Source organism: Halichoerus grypus, chromosome 14 (assembly GCF_964656455.1).
Source record: "Halichoerus grypus chromosome 14, mHalGry1.hap1.1, whole genome shotgun sequence".
Lineage (NCBI taxonomy): Eukaryota > Metazoa > Chordata > Mammalia > Carnivora > Phocidae > Halichoerus > Halichoerus grypus.
Window position 1 is genome coordinate 22609901 of NC_135725.1, and position 25906 is coordinate 22635806.

Below are 25906 nucleotides of genomic sequence, written 5' to 3' on the forward strand. Positions count from 1 at the left end.
ATATATTTATTTATATAAGTCCAGATGTTCATTTATTTGTTTATCCATTTATTCTGACAAATATCTGTTGGACCCCTATTAATAATGCTAAGCATAAGTGATTCAGTGATAAGCTAAAAATATACATCATCCTTGCCTTCATGGAGCTTTGAAGTGAGAGAAATCTATTAATACAGTAATTACAAAATGAATAGACGATTTGCTACAATGAAAAATACCAAGGGTAGGCATATGGGGGCAATGAAAGAACATAATGGGGGGGTGGGGGGTGAAAACTGATCTAAGTGCTGATAATGAAAAGGAATTATCTAGGGAGAAAGGGGAGTGAAGAACCTTCCAGGCTCAAGATAAAAGCCTGTTCCAAGGCCCTGGGGTGAGAGAGAGTATGGCAAGAACAAGGGACTGAAGGATGGATGGTATGTGGAGCGGAGAGAGCAAGTGGACCCACGGCCCGAGAAAAGACTGTCACCTAGAGGTTAAGAATTTTCATCAGCCCTGTTGAGAAGTTGTGTCTTTATTCTAAATGCAGTGGGAAACCAGTAAAAAGAAACCTGAGTAGTTTGGCGTGTGTATAATTGCAGTTTTGTAGGGATTTATACCTATCAAATGATGATTTGCTTTACTATTTACTTTTGTTTTGACCATGCAGACTACTTCAGGACAGGACTCATGTCTTATATTTCTTAGCATTCCCAGCCTCTGGCACCATACAATAAGTAGAGTGGGCGACCAAGGGATGTGTGTTTCTTGTTTTATTTCACAATCTTGAGAGTTGAGGCTTTTTGTAAACACACTTAGAAAGAAATTTAGTTAACTAGACCCACTGGATAGCTTAAAATGACATAACATTTTGTGTTTAAATTGTGAGAAACATGTTTGATATGGTGAATGGACAGCTGGTTACCCACTACAGTCTTAATCCATGAAGACCGTTTCGTAAGTGCTCAGGAAACTAGTCAGCATTCGTTTGAGAAGAACCTGTTTCCCTTGCTTAATAAAGTTATTTTATTACTGATGATGCTTGGGGTTTTGCCGTTAGGAATCAGTGCTAGAGCTGTAATGATGCTTTGGACTTCCAAAGAGTCCTTTTTGAAAATGTAGATAAATACCTAATTGGGAGTAAAAGGTATATTAATATTTATCAGCTGACATCTTTGGGATAGTTTGATGGGGATTTAAATATAAAGGGAATTATGTATCGGGGAGAGCAGGGGTATCAGTGATGTGGAAGCGAAGTCTACTTTCTCAGTTTTGCTTCTGTGGTCGCCTCTAGAAACGGAAGTCGTTTTGTGAATGATGGCGGTGATTGTGCTACTGACCGAAGCTGAATCTGTCTGGACGTTGGTTTCACAGTAAAACAAAGAGTACTTTTCTTCCTAATCTTTAGGACACTATGAAGTTTAATGATATCAATGAGGAAAAGTGCGATGGACTTTGGGAGATGAGTTGCTTTGTCATACTAGCTGAGCTGGTGGCATCATCTACCCAAAGCCTTTGTGATTCAATGGAGTTCTCAAATCAACTTCTTAGAAACAAGTTCTTTTTGTAAGGCCAGGATTTCATTAGAACATCAGTGTACTAATATTAAGTGTACTTTCTGATCTTCCCTCAAATTTTTTCCAGACTTTTTCTAGTTGCTGGGGCGGTGGAGGGGCCGGAGCTTGAACGGAAAAGGAAACCTTTGTTGATGTTTTGGGGCAAGGGTGGTTTTTCCAGAATATTCCACGATGATTTGAAAAATTAAGAACTCTGTGCATGACGGGGACACATTTCCACTATGCACATTCAATGAGACTTTTCTTATTTCCCTCTATGGCTTTCTCCACTCTGCCCTGTGGATTTCTACAACACCATTTTCATGTTTGGCAATTGTACCTCATTAAATGAATTACGACTATGGCAAATCTTGAATTAAAAATATTTTTAAGTGAATAAAGCCATTCTGTTATTAAATGTAACTGCTTTATTTCCTCACATATTCACAGGAGATGCCATAGATCTTATTTGGAGTTTTAATAAATTTTTAAAAATCACCATCAAGGAATAAGGTTCTGATTACTCAAGCAACCACACTAACCAAAAGCGGAGCCACTTTTTTTTTTTTTTTTTTTTACCTTTTCCTTTGAGAGATGTTCATCTCAGGTCCTAATTTGCCCAATAAGTCTGAGGCAGTGATTAGCAAACTAAAGGCCAAATCTGGCCAGCAGCCTTTTTCTGTAGACAAATTTTTATTGGAACATAGCCATGACCATCTATTTAAGTACTGTCTATGACTGTTTTTGTATTACAACTGAGCACAGTTGAGCAGTTGCAACAGAGAACACATGACCTGCAGTGCTGAAAACATTTATTATCTGACAGAAAAAGTTTGCTGACCTTGGTCTAAGATAATGTTTCTGAATATTCTTTGACTATCAATTATGCTAGGAGCTCCCTGAAAGCAGAGACCAAATACGATTTCTCTTTGTATCTTTAGTGCCTATCACACTGTCCTGTTGGAAAGAAGTGCTCAAGTCCAGAATGAATGAAAGTAACCTAATGCAGCTGCATAAATAATCATGCTTCCCCCACCCCAACCTTAAAGACTATGGGAAAGAGCCACTGAAAACCAGGCGTAGCGTGATTTTCTACTAGGACAGTTTTGGTTTGACTTTCAGGAAGATCTGTATCAATTACTCTGACCTTGGTGTGCTGAACAGGGTTGCTCCTGTTCTCATTTCAGCAGTTCAGGGGTGGGAAGGCAGGGATGTGGGGGAGGGACCAATGCAACTTCTGCTGCCGCAAGACAACTGGGGCAAAGGCATTTCTGAGGAGGTCCCAGTGTCCAGGTGCTGGGCAGCATGGTCAAGGAAGTGCTAAACTGACATCTTGGGTTGTTTGTATTCCCAAAAGCACCCGCCCCAGCAGGCATATTCTGTCTTAACATTTGGTACTCTGAGGAAAAGGAGATGTTTGGGAGGCAAATGTAGCCTGTTCTCTGTACTCCTTCCTTTGTTTCAATGCTCTTGTTGACTTTCTCTACATATGTAAATGTAGATTCGTTTTTGTAAAAAAAATTTATAGATCTAATACCTTGTTTGGATAGGCAATTGGAAAGGGCCCAGGAAAATACTCTTGGCCAGTTTCCTTTAATAACCAAGCCAGAGGTGGCAGTTACGTAGGAAGTTTATTACCACCCTGGCCCTTCTACTGTCAGACATCACTAATAGATCCCCGCATGCTTTCTGACAGACACAGCCTCCGAATCCTTCCTAAAACGTTCCAAGTAACTGCCACCAATTGGTCAGAATTGGCACACGAGATGAAACCTTCCTTGCCAAAGCTGGTTTTGCATATTTCTAGGTGCGAGGATCTCATTCCGCCTTTTATTTCTTCCTCAGCTCCTCATGTGGAAATGTATCCAGGCCCCAAAGGCAGGAACAGGGAAGGACTGGCAGGCAAAGCGAGGCATTCTTGGCAGAATGCGGAGCACAAATAAAGATGTGAGGTGACCAGCTGGAGTAACGCGGAGTACACACTGGGAAGTCACATGAAATGAACATGGAATCAGAAGGAAGAGCTAGATTGAGGTAAGCATGGGCATCTAGGCCAAGACATTTGAATGCGATTTGGAAAGTCAGTGCTCCCGAAGGCTGGTAAGGGTATTAGGTTCTCCAGAGAAACAGAACCAATAGGATAGGAGATGTACACACACACACACACACACACACACACACACACACACACACAGACACACACACACACAAAGGGGTAAGGGTGGGCATTTTTTTAAGGAGTCGGCTCTTGTGAGTGCGGAAGTTGGCAAGTTCAAAATTTGCGGGGCAGGTGATCGGGCTGGAAATTGTAGCAGGAGCTGATGTTGCAATCTTGAATCCTACGGCAGTCCGGAGGCAGAATTCCTTCTTTGGAGGACCTCAGTCTTTTCTCTCAAGTCCTTCACCAGATTGGATGAAGCTCACCCACATTGTGGAGGGTCAGATCATTTGCTTTGCTCAAGGTTTACTGATTTAAATTTTAACATCTAACAATGATGTCACAGAAATTATTGGCTAGAACAAAGTTCATTTAAGTGAAACAGAGTTGATTTAAAGAAAATTATTAAATAAATATTGTGTGCAGATGGTATAGGGATATGTCAAGTATATATGTACTAAAATGGCTGAGGTCAGAGAATGGTAAGCGACAGAATTGCTGTACTCTTGTCACAAGGAAATGTCACAGAAAAATTTTTTTTTTAATAAAGATTTTATTTATTTGTTAGAGAGAGAGGGAACAAGCAGGCGGAGTGGCAGAGGGAGAGGGAGAAGCAGGCTCCCCGCTGAGCAGGGAGCCCGATGCGGGGCTCAATCCCAGGACCCTGGGATCATGACCTGAGCTGAAGGCAAGATGCTCATGACCCCGGGATTGTGACCTGAGCCACCCTGGCACCCCTCATCCTGGGTCTTAAATTCACAGGTCTAACGCCTTGCTTGGGCATTTGGAAAGGTATTTTTAAATATTTAACTTTTTGGTGTATCTGGGGCTTATTTTGTTGTACACTATGAGGGATGCATCTAGACTAATTTTATTTTCCTTAAATTCCTACTCAGTTACTCCTGTACAAGTTCCTTTTTGGTGATGTCATTTTTATTTTCTAGCAAATTCTTACGTGGATCCAGATCAATTTCCGGACTAACTCTGGTCTGTGTTCTGTGTCTATACATTGTTTCTTTCAGTAGTAAATTACTTTAATGATACGATACGGCCTTATATCTAAATATGTAGTGTGGCTAGTCCCATCTCATATGCTTTCTTCAAGACTTTCAGTGATAAACTTATTTTTCTTCCTGAGAACATCAGAATCTAGTCAGATTCTCCAGAAGTTTCATAGAATGTTAATTGGATTTTGTGTAAATCATTGTGAGGGTTATAATGAATTCATGTATAATTCATTCTGTATGAATTTATGCACATTTTCAATCAACTTTTGATGTTTGTGACTATAGAGCACAGATCAGATTGGAGTCAATGAATTAATCTAAAATAATAATGAAGACATTTTATCTCCATTGCCCCCTTAACTTGAGCAATTTAGATGTATAAATAGCCAAATTGAATTTAATTCCCTTCATTTTTGCACCTAAAGGTCTGGTCTAGGTGTAATCCAACAATCAGGGATCCAAAGGCTGGCCTCAGGGAGCAGAATAAAAGAAACGATGATAAACATTGTCGGTGAAAGAATTTAGAAGCTCTTGAAGGGTAATTCACATTTCAACTTTTAACTTTCATTTTAATTCCCCAGGACTTCAAATGGAAACCCATGATCCCTTCTGCAAGGATCTTCACCTGGGGTGTTTTAAAATTTCTTTTTCTCATTTCCTTTGCCCTTCTCATGCTGGTAGTATCTGAACAGCCTGTTCTCCTGGCTCTGGTTAATTCTTGGTACTCTTGAATCTCTCCTGGCAGCAGAAAGCAGTGATCAGACAGGTTGAATGATTCAATGGAAATGTAATCTGATCTCATCTTAGCCATAGGTAAGAAGCAACCTGCTGGGAACCAGAATTGTAATGCTGGGAATTATCTGATTCCTGCAGCCCTCTCTTCTTTCTCTGCCCTGGTGAATGATGGCTGAGATTTGAAATTTAAGGCATGTAAAACATGGTAAACATCGATTTGTTGACTTGCCCATTGAACCGGACATCTTGCCTTCTCGCAGGTTAAACTAAAGGTCACAAGTTCTAGATTTTATTTATAAGGGCAAAGCATTGAAGTGTATCCACTTAAGTTGCTTCTCGATTCAGGGATGTCTTCTTTTCCTTTAAACTATTCTTCCAGCTTTGGGGCCGGGTGCAAAAGCAAAGCAAAACAGCAACCAAAAAGCAAAGGACTCTCCGACGATACAACACCTGAGCTGCAAAGATGGACGACCTGTAGAACAGAGTTGACATGATGTGATCAGTCAGTTCCCGGAGGTGGAGGAAAGGAATCCTCTGCAGCGGACTAAGGAAGGCCAGTTACAATGCAGGGAAACCGAGAACTGGTAGGAAAAAGTGGAGAAACTTACAGGAGAAGAGAGAAAAACTGGACATAAGAGTATAAGGAACAGAAAACACAGGAAACTTTAGTGTTGGTGGTGACCCGTTACACTGCTGTCCCCCAGTGATCACATCTCCCTGTATTTGCCCTTGTGTAGTCCTCGCTCTTTGAACTGGAATAGGGCCCGTGACTCATTCTGACTGACTAGAAATGGTGGAGTGATGCTGTACGCCTTCTTGTGTCTATATGGGAAGACTTAAGAAGTTCTGCTTCTGGGCTCTGAGCCCCGATCTGCTTTATAAGGATTCTGTTACTCTGCTGGCACTTTGTGGAGAGGCCAGGGGGGAAAAGCCCAGCTATTCAGTGCCCAGCCAAGCCCAGGCCCCTGCTGACCGACAGCTGGATGAATCCATAGAGTGACCATTGGCAAGGTCAACAGAAGAGTCACCTGGCTGAGCCCAGCCCAGATTACAGAATTGTGAGTAAATAAAATGGCCATTGTTTTAAGTCAGGAAGTTTTAGGCTGGTTTGTTCTATCACAGAACATAACCGTTGGGATGATAACGGAGAAGCATCAAGGACCAAGGCCCAGGGACTCTGTTGTTTCGGACAGCATGGTGTGGAGGGAAGATGCAGGCCTGGAACCACAGCAAGCTTGGGTCATAGCCTCACTTTTTAGCTTTTTGCTCTGTGGACCGGGGCAAGTTATTTAGTCTTTCGGGGCCTCAGTTCTGTTATCTGTAAAATGAGAAAAATATTTCTTCCCTCACAGGATAGTTAAGAAATGAAATGAGTGAAAGTTTGGGGCACACATTAAGTATGCGCCAGACCTGAGTTCTGTTCCATTTCCTCCTTACGGTTCCCTCCCTCACCCCCCGCCCCCCAGGGCTGACCTAAACTGCATTAACCCTTAAGGGTAGTCCTGTGCCCTGCTAAAGGTCATTCTGTCATAGGTCGGTTTTGCACTGTGTATGTAGTTGATAAACAACCACTACATTTATATGAAAAAGAAGTAATCCACTAAATTCTAAGTGATGGATTTTTTTTTTTTTTTTAAATGATGGTAGCTTCTGGGGCCAGTGTGCCTCTGTGTCTATATCCTGGAATACACCTGCTCCTCTGGACTACCACAACTTTTTATTAGACTAAGCTTGGGTCATGAAGGAACATTACGTTCAGTTTATTTTATTGCAGATGGTAGGAAGGCATGCACTAGATTTCCATTAGATTTTCACCAAAAAACTTCCTAATGTTTGTAGAGTTCACTTAGGCAAGAATTGCACATTTTGAGGCAGCACAGGATAAAATTTGGTTCTTACTGAACCCCCCACCTTCATACTAGAAGGTGAGTTAGGACCCTGGAAAGATAGAAGTCCCATATTGAGTGTCTGAATTATGTTAACACTGTGCAGACTCCCAAGTTTCCAAGCCTTCTGAGAGAAAATACACATACATCCATACACTCACATACACACATGCACACACACGAATGAAAGAGAGGACTAAGGAGAGAAGAAGTAAACCTGCCATGACCTCAGTTTCCAATTTGTAAAATGAGAAAGCCAGACTAGAAGGTTCTCCAAAGCCATTTCCTGCTCTGAGTGTAGCAGACATCTCAAATGCTGGACCTGTATTAGCCCTTTGTGGACAGGGAGATGAAGAACACGGGTTGCTCTCCAGCAAAACTTTAATTGCAGAGCTTTAATTAGAGAAAGAATCAAAATTCTCTTTCAGATTATGTTTTTTTAATTTTATTTTTAATTGTGTTTTTATTGTTTCCATTTTATTTTAAAAGAGAAATGAAAGCTGCAATTTGCCAAATTGCTGCACACTTTTTCTTGCCATACAACTGCCCTAGCAAGTTAACCTAAAACAGTTTTCTAAAATGTATTTTTAATGAGAAACTGAGATCGCTGAAATTTGTCTTGAACATTTTTTTTTTCCTTTAGACCTCTTATAGGGCTCTGGAGTTTCCATACCTCAGTGCCAAGAGCATGGCAAAGGAATTCGGCTCAGCTTAGTAATTACCTTGTGCTAGTCTTGCTCAAAGTTGTTTTTCTCTTAATGGGTTAGGAGAGCCATTCAAATGCTTTGATTCTAGTCATCAAAGTTCCAATGGGGAGGGTAGGTGAATGTGTATGTAATGTTTAGCCTATAAAAATGGCCATATCCAGAGCTTATGCAGAGTAAATTCTTACTAGGGACTCTGAATAAGGGCAGGTCAATGTGGAAGAAAGCATGAGAAAATGAAAGAGCTGAAGTAAGTCTGTCAGTATCCTTCCTTCTCCTTCTCCAAATTAAGTCTCACGATTATAGTGGACATTTATTTTTGCCCCCTCTCATGGCACGAGGGAAAGATCTTCCCAAAGTCTCCCAGTGTGCTTCCAGAACGCTGACTCACTCCCAGACTCCACAGTGGAGCATGTACATTAGTTTCTCAGACTTTCTGTGGTGAAGGACCAGTTTGCTTCCTCTCCCACTCCCCCATCCACCGTGGGCTGATACTCGCACAAAACGCAGTGCAAGTGAATCACTGAAAAAAATGACACAAAAAACAAAGACAAACAAAATACAAGCCTTGGTTTTAATTATTAGACTCAATTACTCTGTCAGATTGTAATAGAAGTGTCTGTCATCCTCAGTGTCTACCCTTGTTGCAGGTGGTAACAAGCATGTGGAAACAAGTGCTGGTCCATGGACCACACTTTGAGTAGCACTGGCTAAGACCAGGCCAATAGTATTCTCCAGTTCCCAGTAATTATCTCAGGAGTGTTCTTATGACCTGAGCTGGTGCCATTCACCTGAATATTGGGACTTTAGTTGAGAACACTGGGGCAACAATTCTCTGTTTTTTCCTGGCTGGATGCCATCATGGGACCACAAGAGAAGCGGCTTGGGAATGTGTCAACACTGAGAAAGCAGAACCAAGGGATAGTGAGTCAGAACCCGGATCTACTCCTATATTGCAGAGAAATATAAGCCAATAAATTAAAATTAAGCAAGCCAGAATTCATCTGGTTTGCTCTCATCTGCAGGGGGGTCTTATGTGATACAGTGATTAACTGGCATATTTCTTCATGAACTCTCAACTAGTTTCTCTTTTGCCAGTCATCTTTCTGAAACAGAGTATGCCATTCTCCTGGTTATGAAGCTTCCCACTGCCCTCAGTACAAAGTTCAAGTTTCCTTAAACTGTCACTCAAAGGCTTCCACCGTTGATTCCCCTTCTACTTTTTCAGCCCAATTTTTTGCTACTTTCATCCTCAGGCACCTACCGTGCTTTAGCGTGACCAGACATGTATTTTTATATATGTTCTAGGTTCGCTCGTGTTCCCTCTGGCTGGATCGCACTTACTCTTCCCACACCCTTTTCTGACTTTCTAAGAATAGAACCTTGGAACATAAGGTGTTCATTATTCTGAAACATTACGCATCACCATCATTCCTGCTGATTCAAGGGCTAATTTTGCAAGTGTTGGCAGGAGGGCAAATTGATGCACCCAGACATTTGATAAAAGTTGCATTGAGACCCCCGAGATCTCATTTCGTAGGGAATCTAATACGGTTTTACTAAGCAAATCTCAGAAAGCAACATGCTTAGACAAAGTATGACTTTAGTTACTATAAAAATGAATAAGCAAGAGATGAAAACATACATCCACACCAAAGCATGTACAGAAATAGCAGATTTATTCATAAAAGCCAAAGAGTAGAAACAACCCAAATATTCAACTGATCAATGTATAAATACAACATGGTGTATCTATATAAGGGAATACGAGTTGCCATAAAAAGAAGGAAGTATCGATACATGTTACAACATGGACGAACCCTGAAACAGTATGCTAAGTGAAGGAAAGCAGATACAAAAGGCCATATATTGTATGATTCCACTCATATGAAACATCCAGAATTGACAAGTCAGTAGACAAAGTAGATTAGTGGTAACCTAGGGTGGGGGCAGGAGGAATGAGAAGACTGAAGGGTGAATGAAGCCTATGGGGAAGAGTTTCTTTTTAGAATAATGAAAATGTCCTAAAGTTGATTGTGGTGATGAATGCACAACACTGTGAATACACTAAAAGCCACTGAATTGCACACTTTTAATGGGTGAATTATATGGTATGTGAATTAAGTCTCAATAAAGTGGTCTAAAAAAAAGAAAACGTATAGGAGCGTTATTCATAGTTGCCAAAACTGGGAAGCAGCCAAGATGTCCTTCAATAGGTGAATGGATAAATCAACTGTGGTACATCCAGACAATGGATATTATCCAGCACTAAAAAGAATGAGCCATTAAGTCATGAGAAGACATGGATGAGCCTTAAACGCATATCATGAAGTGAAAGAAGCAACTCTGAAAAAGGCTACACACTGTAGGATTCCAACTAGATGACATTCTGGAAAAAAACTCTGAAGACAGTAAAAGGATCAGTGGTTGCCAGGGATGGTGGGGCAGGATGGGATAAACAGGCAGAGCATGGAGGATTTTCAGGGTAGTGAAACTACACTGTATGATACTATAATGGAGGATACATGTCATTATATGTTTGTTCAAACCCATAGAATTAAAACGCCAAGAGTGAACTCTAATGTAAACTATGACTATGAGTGAGAATGATGTGTGTCATTGTAGGTCCACAGACTGTAATAAATGCCCCATGCTGGTTCTGGATATTGAGAGTGGGAGAGGTTGTGTGTGTGGTAGGGAGGCAGAGGGACATATGGGAACTCTGTACTTTCTGCCTAGTTTTGCTGTGAATCTAAAACTACTCTAAAAAATAAAGTCTACAGAAAGAAGAAGAGGAGGAGGAGAAGGAAGGAGAAGAGGGAGAGGAAGAGGAAGGAGTCCTGAATACCTCACAAAGCTCATCTCAGTTGGCACCAGCTATAAATTTTTCCCTGACCCTTCTCTCTTCTGCTTCCTGGCAGAAGAATTAATTACTCCTTAATCTGTGTTTTCATTGTGTTCTTGTTCCTACTTCCTTTACAGTTCATATCAGTTTATTATAGTTGTTTGCAGGTCTCACTAAACTATGACCTGCTCAGGGGCTGAGGCGATACCTTGTTTTGTTATTTCTACTAGAAATACTACACAGTAGAGCTCAGTAAGTTTGGTGTGTGAATGAATGAGAGACATCTTACAGCTCGCTACTGTTTTCAATATAGTTTAAAAGGATTTTTGCCCCAGAATCTGTTCTTCAGGTCTTTTGTTATCCTGAAAATAGCTGTCCCCATGTGGCTTATCCCAGGGACAGTGATGAGGATGGGAATGAGAGAGCATTGAGGACTGTCCCTAGAAAATGGAGGACATAGGAGAATCTTAAACCAATGGCGTATCTAGACTTAACCTATATGGAGTCTCTTCAAATAGAAGAGTATTATTCTACTAGAGCTTTTGGAAAATACTCCTCCTTGGAGACAGTACGACCAAGTGCAGTATAAAATCCAGGACCAGACTTAGGTGGTGACACAGGTCAGCTGGGGTTGTGAAAAGATCTCACTCCACCAAAAGCCATCTCTGCCTCCTCCGGATGGCTGCCTGAGTTGCTCATGTGAAAGCTTTATTATAAGGCTTAGGGGTTAGATGTATGTAGATTGTGTGAGATGTATTCCTGAGAAGGATGGCATTTTAAACTTTTGTTATTCACTTACACCTTACTGAGAGTCATACGTAATATGGCTCTTGAAAGCAGGTTTTCAGAGGGCAGTAGAGAAAACCTGTAAAGACATTGGTGCCAAGCGTGAAAAGGAAAAGGTACCTAAAGGGGTGACAGAATAACAAAAAGAACTTAACTTTTCTTCACAAACTTGCCAGCATTTAATGGACAAAGTGGGTATTTTTAGCCGCACAGCTGCTTTAATTTTAGGACTAGGGTGACTTTTTAAGAAATCACTTATTGTTTAAAATAGAGGTGTTGAGAACATTGGGGATTTCATTGTCAGTGCTCTTCTACTTACAACTGAGTGATCTAGAGAAGTCACTTACCCTCTCCGAGCTTCAGTTTTGTTCTTTCATAATAGGGACACTATAATACCTGTCCTGCTCACATCATGGGGTGATTGTGAGGTTGCTCCCAGTAAACTTCTTTAAAAATTAGCAAATCATTTACACTTGATTTTAGTGTAGAGAAGATAAGTGCTGTGAACCAGTGGAGGTTATTTTTGGTGAGATTATATATATATACCTTTAATATCTTGTTCCTTTAAATTTTGAAGGAACTTCTACCAGGTTCTGAAAAAACTTTTAATTCAAGGCACATAAATGTGCCTAAGGATATCTAGTCAACATGCGCCCTTTTAAAAGAGAAAAGACGTTCTTTGACTATCTTCTCAAAGAATCATTAATTTGTATCAGAAAATTGGAGAGGTTGGACATGCAGAGTTGCCTTTTCTAAGGGGCATGATGTGTTTGAGCATTTGCGACCCATAGTACCTGTCACTTTGCTCCTGTGTTCCAGAGATCACCTGGCAATTCACAAATGCAGCAGGACACCTGTCCTGTGTACACGTGTAACTCTCGGCCTACAGAGGGCTTTTCCCTAGAACAGCACCATGAGGCCCTTAAGGACAGAGACCAGGACTTACAGATGTTTGTGTCTCTTGGCTTCCAAAAGAAAATATTAAAGGAAAATGTGGCTGGGACTGCATGTCAGGATGAGGAGGAAGTGGTGCTCTTGGCAGATTTGATCTTCCGGGCAGGTTACCTGTTCCTGCATAATTGAAAGGAGACTCTGCTGGGCCAGGGTGAAGGCTGTCCTACCCTTTCACAGACGATGAGTTAACAGTGCTAGGCCAGGGGTGTCAAATAAAGGGCATCGCAGTTTAAGAAAGACATGAGGAGTTAGGAGGCCATTCAGAGGAGAGCTGTCATGAAGATAAAGAGTTTAGAAAAGAAGACGTAGGAAGAGTGGAGGGAAATATTGGGATTATTTAAACCTGACAAAAGGAGCCTGGAAAAATGTCACAGGTTGAAACATATGTGGGGATGATTATATAGGGTGGGGCTTCTCAACCCTTTTTCATGGCAAGGCACTCTCAGGGAAAGATATACAAGGCCCACAAGGGCGATCAGATGAGGCTCTTCAAGACTACCCTCGGCCACCAGAGGCCTGAGGGGATCATTGGCTTAGCGCACTGTAACCTATCCCGGCCTTTGGGGAGTTTGTGAACTGTTTGTGCTCCTCCCCAAATTCATATGTTGAAATCCTAATCCCAGTGTGATGGTATGAGGAGATGGGGACTTTGGGAGGTGATTAGGTCATGAGGGTGGGGCTCTCATAAATGAGATTAGCACCCTTAGAAAAGAGAACCCAGAAACCTCTCACCCACTTTTTCTGCCACATGAGGTTGTAGGGACCTGCCTGTGAGCCAAGAAGTAGGGCTCAACAGACACTGAATCTCCTCTGTGCCTTGATCTTGGACTTCTTATCCTCCAGAACTATGAAAAAAATATGTGTTGTTTAAACCACCCAGTCTATGGTACTTCTGTTACAGTGCCGCAACTCCCTGAGAAGAGATTTATACACCTCGTAGGGAACTGATGTACAGAACACAGACAGTCTGTATTTTAGGTAGAGTAAGAACTGGGGTCAAAATTTTATGGAAGAGTGAAATAAAAGGAGAAAACACTTTATTCTTCAATTCGAAAAACACTGGATTGTTTTGTCAAAGGGTGTGTGTGTGTGTGTGTGTGTGTGTGTGTGTGTGTGTGTGTAGCATGCCCCCAAACTTTTTATGCAGTTTAGCTTCATTAACTTCAGGAAAGTAAGTGCTACAGACTTACCTCGAAGACCATTTGAAGGTTTAATTATTTACATTTATTTTTTACTGATTTTAGTTTTGGGAATATTGAATAATGCATTATTGATTTTGATTGAGTCAGCCTCTCTGACTGAAGATACTAAAGGCCGAATAAAACAAAAAGTGAAATGTGCTATGCAACATGGACAAAACTAAATAAGTGTGAAAGAACTTTAAGGTCTATATCTGGGCTCATGTGAGGCAAAAACATTTTTTAAAAAGATTTTATTTATTTGACAGAGCACAAGCAGGGGGGCTGCAGGCAGAGGGAGAGGGAGAAGCAGGCTCCCCGCTGAGCAGGGAGCCCGATGTGGGGCTCCATCCCTGGACCCTGGGATCATGACCTGAGCCGAAGGCAGACACTCAACCGACTGAGCCACCCAGGTGCCCCAGGCAAACACATTCTATAGGAAAGATGGATTTGAGGACATATGTGATCCTGAGTGTAAATGTCAGGGTACAAGCAAAAATTCCAGGTAGTTTTGCAAACTTTCAAGGCAGTGGAACTGGTAAGACCCAAGTCAAGGTCTCCAGACAGTAAAGGGGGACCCAGGTAATATACGCGCTCTAGATGGAACAAGCAGAAAATTTCATTAAGGTAGCATATAGGAATATAGGTATAGGAAATAGGATGGCAGGGTAGGGCAGAGAGACCTGAAGGACCTAGGAGGGGTGGAGGGGTCTTCTGGGCTAGTGGGTGGGGGAGGGGTTGTGGACACACCCTCTTCAATTCCCCCCCACGCCCCAAAACCATTTGTGACTCTAAGTGTTCTGTGATGTAAGTTTGGGGAGGATATATATTCAGCGTCTGCACACTTAAGAGCTCAGTTGCCTACAGGCAGCTTGCGATTCAGACGATGGAGTTCAAAAACTGGAATGTTCTCTCAGTTCTGAATACCTATACTGAACCATGTCTGAGCTTCAGCTCAACATGGTTGGAGACGGACCCCAACTTCACCTTCCTGTGTGGGTTGGGATTGCTTCTTCTGTTCCTGTGCTACCTGATGCTTCCATTTCCAACTTGGAAAACCAAACCCACCCAAAAGGTAAGGAGCCCTCAACACAGATTATTATGGTTTCCATTTCTAATCCCAAATCTTATTTACTTTAAAGATTTTATTTATATATTTGATAAATAAGACAGAGCCCAAGTTGGGAAGAAGGAGCAGAGGGAGAGGGAGAAGAAGGCTCCCTGTGGAGCACAGAGCCTGATGTGGGGCTTGATCCCCAGGACCCCGGAATCATGACCTGAGCTGACGGCAGATGCTTAACTTGACTGAGCTCCTAATCCCAAAATTTAAAATGAGTTTGGTAGGGTCAGAGAAACACTTAAAATGGGAAGTCTAAGAGAAGAGACATTCGCTTCTCTAGGACAAAGAGGTCTGGAAGGGCTAAGGGTTAAGGAAGGACTAAGGTTTCTACTTCAAACTCACAGGCTATCTGGATGTGGTGGCAGGTCTTGGGTAAAATCCCAAACACAGGGATTCTGTAGTCCTTATTTAGAGAGTATGGAATCTGTACGAGAACGTTTCCCAGCATTTGATCATAAGTCACATTCCCATGTCAGGCATCACTCGATCAAGCCTTCATGTTGGGCTGATCAGGAGAATGGTGCTGAGCCTCTGGGAAGAGACTGGGGTCTGAACTATGTCCTAGGATACAGGGTCCTACCTGAGGGAGCACAGATGTGACTGTTGGACTTCATATTCTTTCTTTCTTTTTTTTTCTTTAAGATTTTATTTATTAGAGAGTGTGAGAGAGAGCACAAGACAGGGGGAGGGGCTGAGGGAGAGGGAGAAGCAGACTCCCCGCTGAGCAGGGAGCCCAATGTGGGGTTCGATCCCAGGACCCTGGGAGCATGACCTGAGCCGAAGGCAGATGCTTAACCGACTGAGCCACCCAGGCGTCCCAAGAGAGAGCATAGGCAGGGGGAGAGGCAGTGGGAGAGGGACAAGCAGACTCGCTGAGCAGGGAGCCTGACATGGGACTCGATCCCAGGAGCCTTGAGATCATGACCTGAGCCGAAGGCCGACGCCTAACTGACTGTGCTACCCAGGCGCGCCCAGACTTCATTTTCTATGTCCTCATTGAACAAAGGACTTCTGACCGAGACTCTCAAGTGTGGACCTCCCAGATAAAATCCTCCTTTAAATTTTTTGAAGAAATATTGAAAACATTTTATCACCTTTAAAAATCGATAAAAGCAAGGAACACAAAGTTCTATTAATTGAAATAAAGTCGTACTATTCTTGGATAAAGAATGTCTCCATTCTAAGAGTGAGGGATGAGTCCCAACCCCTCATTCTTTTATTTTTGTTCTAGCGTCAGGGCAGAGCCAAGAGGAGGAGGAAAGGTGGGACTCTGAAAGGTAAGGTTCTGCCTATTCTACGTGAGCTCTCCAAGGGTGACCCTTCCTGTCCCTTCCATGAGGGCTCAGGCCCATGATCTCTGAGGAGGTCAGCTGCTAGACACAACCCCTCTTAGAAAACAGAGGCCTCAGAGCAGTCAGAACCTGAGACCCTTAGATTCACTGCTCTGACTCTTCCTGAGCATGAAGCAGTGATGGATGGGTTCAGCACCATTCTCCTGATCAGCCCAACATGAAGGCTTGATCTGGGCAGTGGGTGTCGCCCAGAAGGTGGCTGTGTGAGATGTCAAGAGTCAGAACTTCTGTCTCCTGAATTTGTGAAAGACTTGTGACATCATGGATACCCAGGACCCTTCCCTGAGGTAACCACTGATCTCTGTGCTTCACAGAGGTGGTCTGAGTATCACATGAGATAATTTACATGAAAGTACTTTATCCATGAAGCAAGAATACTAACCAGGGGCTTTCAGAGTCTTAATATCCCATGGGTGTCCCAGAAGGGGACTCCTGTATTAATACCTATGTTTCTACTTTCACTACATATATCCCATTCTCCCGGTTTCCCAGACTACAGATGCTCCCAGAGAGAAGTGGAGGAAGCCCGGAAGCTGATCTCTGTTTTAAGAAGGTGACCAGTCTTTCCCCTTTTATCCTGATCCCTCTTAGAGTACGTTTTATGCAATTGTAGGATTCAGTGCAGCCTGCTATAGCCATGGGAGGGGATAGCCACAGGAACAGGTATTGGGGTGAAGGCTCCTGAGTACATTGTGAAGTCATAAAGGTGGGGCATTGGGAGGGGTCAGCAGGCTTCAGGTGGCCCCTCCCTCTTGCCAGGCCAGCATGTCCTCCTCCCCTTGTTCTGGTCCTGGCTGCAGCTTTGTACCTCCTGTCTCCTGCAGCCCCCTAGGCCGGCATCATGATACCATCTACTTTCGTCAACTGCTATGTCCAGACCCCTCCTGTGAGGTGTGTAATAGCACAACTGCTGAGATCAATCGGCTGCTGTTCCCCCAGGCCCTGGAAGATGCTACTCCCTTGGCTTCCACAGCCCCTGTGACTTCCTCATCGTTCACTCTCTCCCCTGACTCCTCAGCAGTCCCTCCAGGAGACCTAATGTCAGCTTCTCTGCCTGAGCCTTCCCCACCACCTGCCTCCATCTTCTCACCTAACCCAGTGACCCCCTTGGCTGACTTTTTTCCACCCTCACCACCGGGTGATTCTTTGCCACCAGAGTCTTTTCCTCCCTTGGATTCCGAATTCCCAAAGGACAATTTCCCACCCCAGTCCCTTGCCTTTCCTCCAGTCCCACCAAATGATGCTCAGACAGTGGATCCTGTTGTCCATCCAGAGGCCACTTTGTCTCTAAATACCATCTTCTCTCTGGACTCTACCCTTTCCCAAGATGTCAACCCCTTACCGGAGTTGTCCCAGATGGTGAATCCCACTGAGACCTTGGCTTGTCATAATGCACCACCAACCCTGTCTGTTTCACCACCACCAGACTGCAGTTTAACTATGACTCAATCTAAATCGATTTCCATCTCAATGAAGCCTGTTCCAGAGATCTCATCTCCAGATAGCTCTGGCGGGTTGCCTACTTATGTCCCGACAATCACAGGCATTAATGCCTCCAGATTGTCAATTTTAGACTTCCCTTCATGGCAAACTCATGCCAAAGACGACTTCCCTTCAACCTTGACTCCATATAATGTCCATCAAGAGTTGCTGGCCCTCCATTCTTCAGAGGCTTCTTCCGGGGGAGACCCTGCAGCCAAGCTTGTGGAGCCTGCTAACCTCTCACTTGTCAGCCCTGATGTCCTGGCACTCCTTGAGAAACAAGTCCAAAAGAGGAGTGACTTCTGGATGTGGAAGGAAATGAAAAAGGGTTCTGTTCCAAAACAAACAATTGCTGATCAACATGACTTGGCAGTCTCCCTTCCTTTGTGGAGCAGCAAAGGCCAATCAAAGGAGCTGCATGTGCATCGGCAGCCCCCATATCCTACAACCACCTTAAAGGAGGGCCATTTACAGCAAACCCCTATCCAGCTCTTCTGGGGTCTCCCAACTCTGCATAGTGAGTCCTTGTTCTCTGCTGCCCGTGTCTTGGATAATTGTTCCTCCATCTTTATTTTTAACAGAATCTCGAATGCCTCCACAGAGCAGGAATCCCCAGTAGTTCCCCATCCTCTTCCTCTGTGCTTGCCTGAGAACCAGCCCCAACCCCAGCCCCTACCTATCCCTCAGGTCCAGCCCCAGACCCACTTTCAGTCCCCACTCCCAATCCTGCCATCTGGTCCTCTAACCCAGATTAAGGTCTGTGGAGTGCGTTTTCACAGACCTGAGAAGGAATCAGAGTCTCTCCTGTCAACTGAAATGCAACATCTGGAATGGAACGTGTTGCAGAAGGAACAGGAAACTGTGTGGGGTTTACCCGCTGTTGTCCAAAGTTCCCAGGAGGACTTCTGTCCTTCAGCTCCTAACCCTTCTCTTAATCACCGGGCCTCCCAGGCCCGTGTTGCAATCTCTATCCTTCCTGGGCAGTTTCCTCTCCCTGATGAGCTTCGAAAGAGGCTCATCCAACACCGGTGGGGCCTGTCCCGCAGGATCTATAAGTCTCTATCACTGATGAGTCCAAGTATTTTTTCAGAGACACCTAACTTGCAGCACTATCGTGGACGCACAAGGATCTCTAAGAGTGAGAGTAAATTGAGCGAATCTGAAAGCTCTGAGGGGGACTCAGAAATGATTCAGCTGGAGGACGATGACCTGGAGAAGGACAACGATGACCTGGAGAAGGATCAGGGACACAACCCAGAGAATGGCCCAAAAGATTATCTGCTGAGTGACCCAGAGAGCTCTTCAGGTAATGATATGGGGTATGATTTTGAAAAAGAACTTAGGAGCCCATCAGAGAAAAACTCAACAGTGTCTGTGGAGACTTTAGGTCAGAGACAACTTGAAAATGTCTTGAAAATACATTTGAGCAAAAAGTTTGAGGAAATCAACGAGGGTCAGCTCCCCGGGACTGTGCATAATTCATGGCATAGTATGAAGCAGACATCGCTTCTTTCTGAGAACTCCCACACTGAAATAAAACAGAGAAGTTTGCCACCATCAGAGGTTCAGGACTACTCCCTGAATACCTTCCAGGAGCTTCCCTTTATTAAATCTAGTGCACAACAGATGCTGGAAGCCCATATTAAAAGGTTTCGTATGAGGATGATGTGGGGCCTTCCCCCCAGGGTCCTTGAATCCATAGAGCTCTTTAAACTGATAAAAGACACATCCCATTCTAGCTTTTCCTCCTCAACCAACCTGATTTCTGAGGTAAATTCCAAACCTGGGGGCATCAACTCCCTTAGAGGCAGCTCTAAATCTCTCCATGGAGACAAAGTGGGAACAGCAAATTCAGCCCCCATCCTGGATCATCCTCTCCCTGCCGCCTCAATTGTGGGCAAGGAAGAACAGAGAATTCCGAGGCAATCACCCTCTGATATCAAACATGAGGATGTTCAGAAGATTAAGGATGGCACACAGACTCTTACACCTGTCAAACATGACACCAGAGGCAACAGATGGCCCCCAAAGCTGCCTGCAAGGCAAGCTGGGGCCAGACACAAGCCAAAGGATAAGAGTGCAAATTCTGGAGGTAGAGGAGGAACGCAACAGGGCAAAAAGAAGAATCTAGAACCTGTCGTTGTGCCCACAGTGTCCAGGGAGATATTCAGGGCCAAGCAACTTGATGCTCATCAATCACAATCTAATATCTTGACAACCAGCAAGCCAGTAAGCTCCCAAATCATAAAGGTGAATGATAATAAAGTCAAAACTACCATCCCCATTAAAAGCCCCCCACCAAACCCATCAATTCCCCAAGATCCTAAATCCTCAAACCTTAAAGAACAACTGTTGTATGAGTTAAAGTTGAAACTGGAAAACAGAGAGCGTAGCCGGGCCCAAGCCCAACGCACTGGCCTGCCCCCTGCCTCAGATAGTTTGATTTCCAAGGCCTCACTGACTCATGCCCAGGGTGTCTCCAGTGGGGACATGGGAGCTTCTCAGGTGCTGCATGTCCATCCAGAGGACACAGGAATTAGTATGGAACAACAGCAGGAGCCTTGGGTCCCTAAGCATGTCTTAAGGAAGTGCCAGAAAAAGAATCTCCCACCAGCTGCGGTGACCATGAGCCCTCCGGGCTCCAAGGCACAAGAGCTTGGTGGAGGGGATGCAGGACTGGGGACATCCCAACTTAAAAGGAACAGTTTCCCTACTGAGGATGTGGCATTGAAGAAGAGGTTCCCTACTCAGGACGTGCTATTGAAGGAAAAGCTGGGAAGCAAGCCTTCCCAGACCCTGTCACAGAAGGGTCAGCTGCCTCCTGAAAGCCTTTCCCAGAAGGGTCAGCCTCCTTCTGAAAGCCTTTTCAGAAAAAAAATGAAGCATTTTTTGCAATGGCTTAATCCAGGGATAAAATGCAAGAGGCAAGAAGACTCCCAGGGGAAGGGCAGCCCTCTATCATCTGTGGAAAGCAGAGGCCTACTTAAAGGTGGAACTGCCTTTACTGGGACAACCAAAGCTCAGAAAATCAGGACAGACGTTGGGAAGTTCCTAGAGGAGAAACTGGGGCATTGGCATGCAATAGATAGCACCTGCCCTCAACAGCCCATTCCCTTCCCAACCAAGTGTGGGAAAACTCAGCAGGAAGCACAAGTGCAGGCCCAGGCACAGCCTGTCCAGGGGTATCCTTTCAACTACAGGGCTCCCTCCTGTAAGGTGACAAATACCAAGTCCTGCCACCAACAAGCTGTCTTTGCTGGCCAAGGCCATACTGGAAGTATTAGACAGATCAGAGACAAGGACAGACAGCCCCAGAAAGCTGTGGCATTTAAGGAGCAGCGACTGCATAACAAGTATCCCCTATCCACGCCCCACAGGGAGCCTGCACCCCACCCACACGCCACCTGCAGGCATCAAGCTGGCCAGGGGCCTCCGGCCACTCTCACCACTGCTGAAGGCACTGTGTTCAGAGATCTGCCTCTACTATTTAGACAGAAAACCCTTCTCCAGAATTTCCAGGGGGGGATATTTCCCACCCCAAAATAATCCCTTGTGAAGCATATTGATTCTCTCCAATAAATATTTCTCTAATAATAGCAATGTCTGTTCTGTGTACTGTACTGGGGGCATGGGTTTCAGGTAACTCAGTTCAGCTGTTACTGATTGCTTCCTTTGGCTTCTAAAAGGTGACCAGTCTCCCGGAGCTCTTGAGAAATAGATATCATGTGCCCCCCAAGACCCCCAAAGCCCATTTCCTGATGAAGTTTGAGGAGATGGGCTCTGTCTCCTGCCCTTTAGCTTAGCCTTACTGAAAATGTATAGTAGCTCACACCTTTGCCCTCATTGAATGTCTTATACCCTTTAGAGCAAGTGGTCTAGGATCAAACACAGGTATAGTTTTCAGAAAATAATGATTAAGCCACTGTTTTTACTTCACTGTTACTACACAGTAGCTTAATCATTATGTAGAAGTCAGTGATCAGAGGATCCCACAGGTGGGTGAACTCTGAATGGGAGTGTTTGGGGGAGGGTGTTGTCCCAGTTGATCTTGGGCTGGTTGGGGTAGGGTCAAAGAACAGCATAGATGCTGCTTAAGAATCTGTCATGTGAGTCACGTTAAACTTGACATTGAGGTTTCCCACTGGAAGCGCTCCCCTTCCCTGGGCATTTCTTCAGGCTGCCCGACTGATGACGTTTTGTGCAGAACAAATGCAGAACAAAAGCATCACTTAGCTGTTAGTGGCAGGAATGTTGACCAGGCAGCTACCACCTTCCAGGGTAAGACACCTTTGAAGAAATGAAAAGTTGAAAGAGTGACCTTGCTGGTGGAACAAAGGCTTATGTCTACTCCTCCCCTTATCTTGACTTTGTCCTGCTCCCCTCCTTCCTCAGTCTGATCCAGGTATTTTTCAACTCCACGTCATTCATTTTCCACTTCTCGCCTATCTACCAAGGCATTGTCTTTCTTTCCTCACTCTCTAAGGTAGAACTGATAGCTTATCAGGTAACCAACATGTAACAAGCTCCAGTACAGCATAGGAAGTAGAGTCCATGGTATTGTAATGGTGTTATCTGGTGACAGATGGTAGCTGTAGTTGTGGTGAGCACAGCATAGTATCGAGTTGTATACCTGAAACTAATGATATTGCATCAACTATTCCATTAAAAAAAAAACAAAAACAGGCTCCAGTACAAGTGGGCCCCATCTAATCCCCTTCAATCCTTCCTGTCTGTCAAAATGTTGTCTCACTGCCTTTTCTAGAAATGCCTTTCTGTAAGTAACTGATTACTGTTGGATTAAATCTCACGCCTCACAATTGAGTCTACTCACAATTGAGAGTACTGAGGCCACAAGAAATTCAGCCCCAGCACTACCTGGAAATCATTCACTGATTCCACAAATACTTATCCCAGGCTTACTAACGTGAACAAAATAAATGGAGTTAGGTCACTATTTCCTTAGTACATTCTCTCCTGTTACTCAGATCTATTCTATTTTATGTAAAATTTTATTTGAGAGACACACAAGCACTAGCAGGGGAAGTGGCAGAGGGAGAGGGAGAAGAAGACTCCCCGCTGAGTAGGGAGCCCCACATGGGGCTCGATCCCAGGACCCTGGGATCATGACCTGAGCTGAAGGCAGCCGCTTAACTGACTGAGCCGCCCAGGTGCCCCTCAGATCTATTTTAAACTTCCTTCACTTTCCTCAAACTTAGGCCATCTTCACTTGCCCAGCAGATGTGCTGGACCACAGTTCATAGCCGTGACGTGGGAGCTTTTCACAAAACAAAAAACAAAACAAAACAAAACAAAAACCTTCCAAAAAGTATTTTCCTATTCCTCTTTTTCCTCTTCCTGTTATACGGAAAGAGGTTTCCTTCCCAATCTCAAAGGAAACATACTTTTTGAAGTATCTTCATTGAGAGATAGCTAAATTCTAGTCTCGATGGACTGATCTACCCTTTCCACGTCTCCTTCTGCCCCTCTTCCTGTCCTTCTGAGGCACCCAACATCTTTTTTTTTTTTTTTAACGCTTTTTACTACAGAAATATTTGAACATGTACAAGAGCAGATCGAACAATATAACTTCCCACATATCCCTCACCCAACTTGCACTATTATCATTTGGCAGGTGTGTTACATCCATCCCATCTTTTACACTATGATTAAAGTGCAAAAGCCCATTTAAACATCTTGCCATCCCTCTCTGAGACATATGCTATGTGCCCATGTCAAAGCTCTCACATTTCTTTGATATTTATCACCTGTGGAACATACTTATTCACAACAGATGTATGCAGCATTGGTGACGAGAAAGCACTGAGCTTTATAGGCTTTGGCAATCAGTTCTGCTCTGCCTTATAGTCAACCCTGAGGAGCCATTTGAGTGAATTCCTCAACTCCACACAAGAAGTAATCTTACAGAGCAAATTCAGGGCACAATTTCACTGTCCCTTAATCACACAGTAACTGTAACTTGCAAAAAACCTAGGAGAACACTTTATGTTAATGAAGACTTGACACTGCTCTGTTTTCAAATATTTAGAAGAAAAATTTGTCCTGTCACTTTTCAAATGAACTATTGTGTTTCAAGTTAAATACAGTAGATCAAACACTCCCCTCTTTCCCAAAATGCCATTAAAAGTAACAGATTAGATGAAAAAAATGCTCAATATCATTAGCCATCAGGGAAATGCAAATCTTAACCAGTATTTGCTAGCGCTTCACACCCACAAGGATGGCTAAAATCAAAAAGAGAATATAAGTGTTGGTGGGAATGTGGAGGAATTAGAACCCCCACACAATGTTGGTGGGAATGAAAAATGGTGCAGTCTTGGAAAACATGCTGGCAGCTGCTCAAAATGGTAAACATAGAGTTATCATATGACCCAGCAGTTCCACCTTTAGGTATATACTCAAGAGAAATGAAAACATAGGTCTACACAAAAACTTGTAGACAAATGTTCACAGCTATCTTATTCATAAGGTCAAAAGACAGAAACAATGCAAACATCCATCAACTCAGAAATGGGTAAATAAAATATGACAGATCCATATGATATATTTGAAAAATAAATTTGCTGTGCCATATTTATAACCCCTTCTCACCTGGAAATTTTTTTGGGTGGAGCTTATCTTGCTCGGACTTTAAAGGATGTTTTTATAATTGTGAGTCCTAGGGGCCTTAGGGACAGTCAAGATCACACTTCCTATTTGAAAACAATTCCAGAGATGCAAAGCTATGTGGAGGGATTTTTCTTAACAGACATACCTCCTGCAGTCAAGGGAGGGTATGTGAAGTGGGATGGGTTTGAAGTGTACCTTCCTTTTGGGTAGAGACAATGGTGAAGCTGTGGATGTAGGAGAAGAGAGAGAAAGAAAGGAGCTGTCGTTACTGGTAAACTCTCCTCATATGGGAGGGAAAGGATTGGGTGTCTAGGGCCAAGACTGATTCATCAGAGAGGGAATATAGGCAAGTCAAGTAAGGAAATGATACAGGGCTTAATTTCAACAGTTTATCATCTAAATAATGAAGCTGTAAGGGTTCCAACAATTAAATGACTAGGTAGCATGGGGAGATGAAATAAATACACATAAACCATCAACAAAAATGACATTATTTTTAAAACTGGTAGAGATGACAATAGGTATTTTGGTGAAAAGTTTGAAGGTATATGGGAAAAATACTTTTCATGGAAAAAGTAAGCATAGGTGTCATTCAAAAAACGCCAAAAGGTATTGCTAAATATAATTAAAATTGTGCTCATTAGACATTATGCTAGAGGAGCCCATTTCCTAAATCAAGATGAGTTTGGTCCTGTGGGCTGTGATCCAGCACATTTGCTCTGTAAAATAAAGGAATCTTCAAAAATGTTGGGGGAAGAAGGGGGATTTGACAGAGAGAAGGAAGGGAGCAGCAGGGTGAGACACTGTGTGGAAGAGAACCTGTAGGGCGTGAATAGCCTAAGAGGAATTTGGGGAAATAAAAGAATTACTAAAATTTTTAAATTGTGTGCCACAGGTCCATGGGTGTGTCATGCCCTTGTCTCCCTCTTTGTCATCCTTTCTGTTCCTTGGTACAGACTATTCTGCTTTCTCCTGCTCTTTAGTGAACTTGAACACTTTTGAGGAGATATGGGGGGTGGGGCTGCCACTGAGTCTATTTCTGGTTTCACACAGGTAAAAATGCATGAGGGAGAGCTGCACCTGAAGGCAGAGTAGATCTTGGCGATGTAAATCCCTGGGTATAGCCAACTTTCAGAGATGATGTGAGGTCCAAAGTGAGATCACCACGTAGTAAAAAGGGTCTCAGGTAATATCAGGGTAACAGGTGGAACGAGAAAATTTCACTAAGGTAAATATATGATACGGTGAATAGGTGGAGGAGGAAGGTAGGTTGGAGGCATCTAACGGGCCATGGAAGGATGGACACATCTGCTGCGCTGGATGGTGGGGGAAGGGGCATGTGAGTTTCTCTCGCCTGTGTTGTCCCCTCCCCCACCCTCAAGAACCTTTGGTGTCTATACTAAAGCTCTGTGATGTGGGCCTGGAACTCTAGTCTAGAACATGTATTCTCAACACCCAGCTGCCTGAGGCAGCAGTGCATTTCCAATGATGTGAATCATCTTTGTCTGAGAAGCCTTACTGCACCATGGCTGAACTC

General features: G+C 43.6%; 2 long non-coding RNA genes and 1 pseudogene across 2 annotated transcripts; all 3 read left to right on the top strand.

Annotated features, from left to right (window-relative positions):
* Positions 1-3457: 3457 nt before the first annotated feature.
* On the top strand, positions 3458-10180 carry LOC118529881 (uncharacterized). Its single transcript, XR_004914363.2, has 3 exons — positions 3458-3569; positions 5508-5695; positions 5815-10180. It is a non-coding gene; the product is annotated as an uncharacterized LOC118529881 (long non-coding RNA).
* A 5784-nt stretch (positions 10181-15964) lies between these two features.
* Positions 15965-17217, top strand: LOC144380159 (uncharacterized). Its single transcript, XR_013443989.1, has 3 exons — positions 15965-16185; positions 16753-16813; positions 17085-17217. It is a non-coding gene; the product is annotated as an uncharacterized LOC144380159 (long non-coding RNA).
* An 81-nt stretch (positions 17218-17298) lies between these two features.
* Positions 17299-21310, top strand: LOC144380138 (spermatogenesis-associated protein 31D1 pseudogene; annotated as a pseudogene).
* Positions 21311-25906: the final 4596 nt, after the last annotated feature.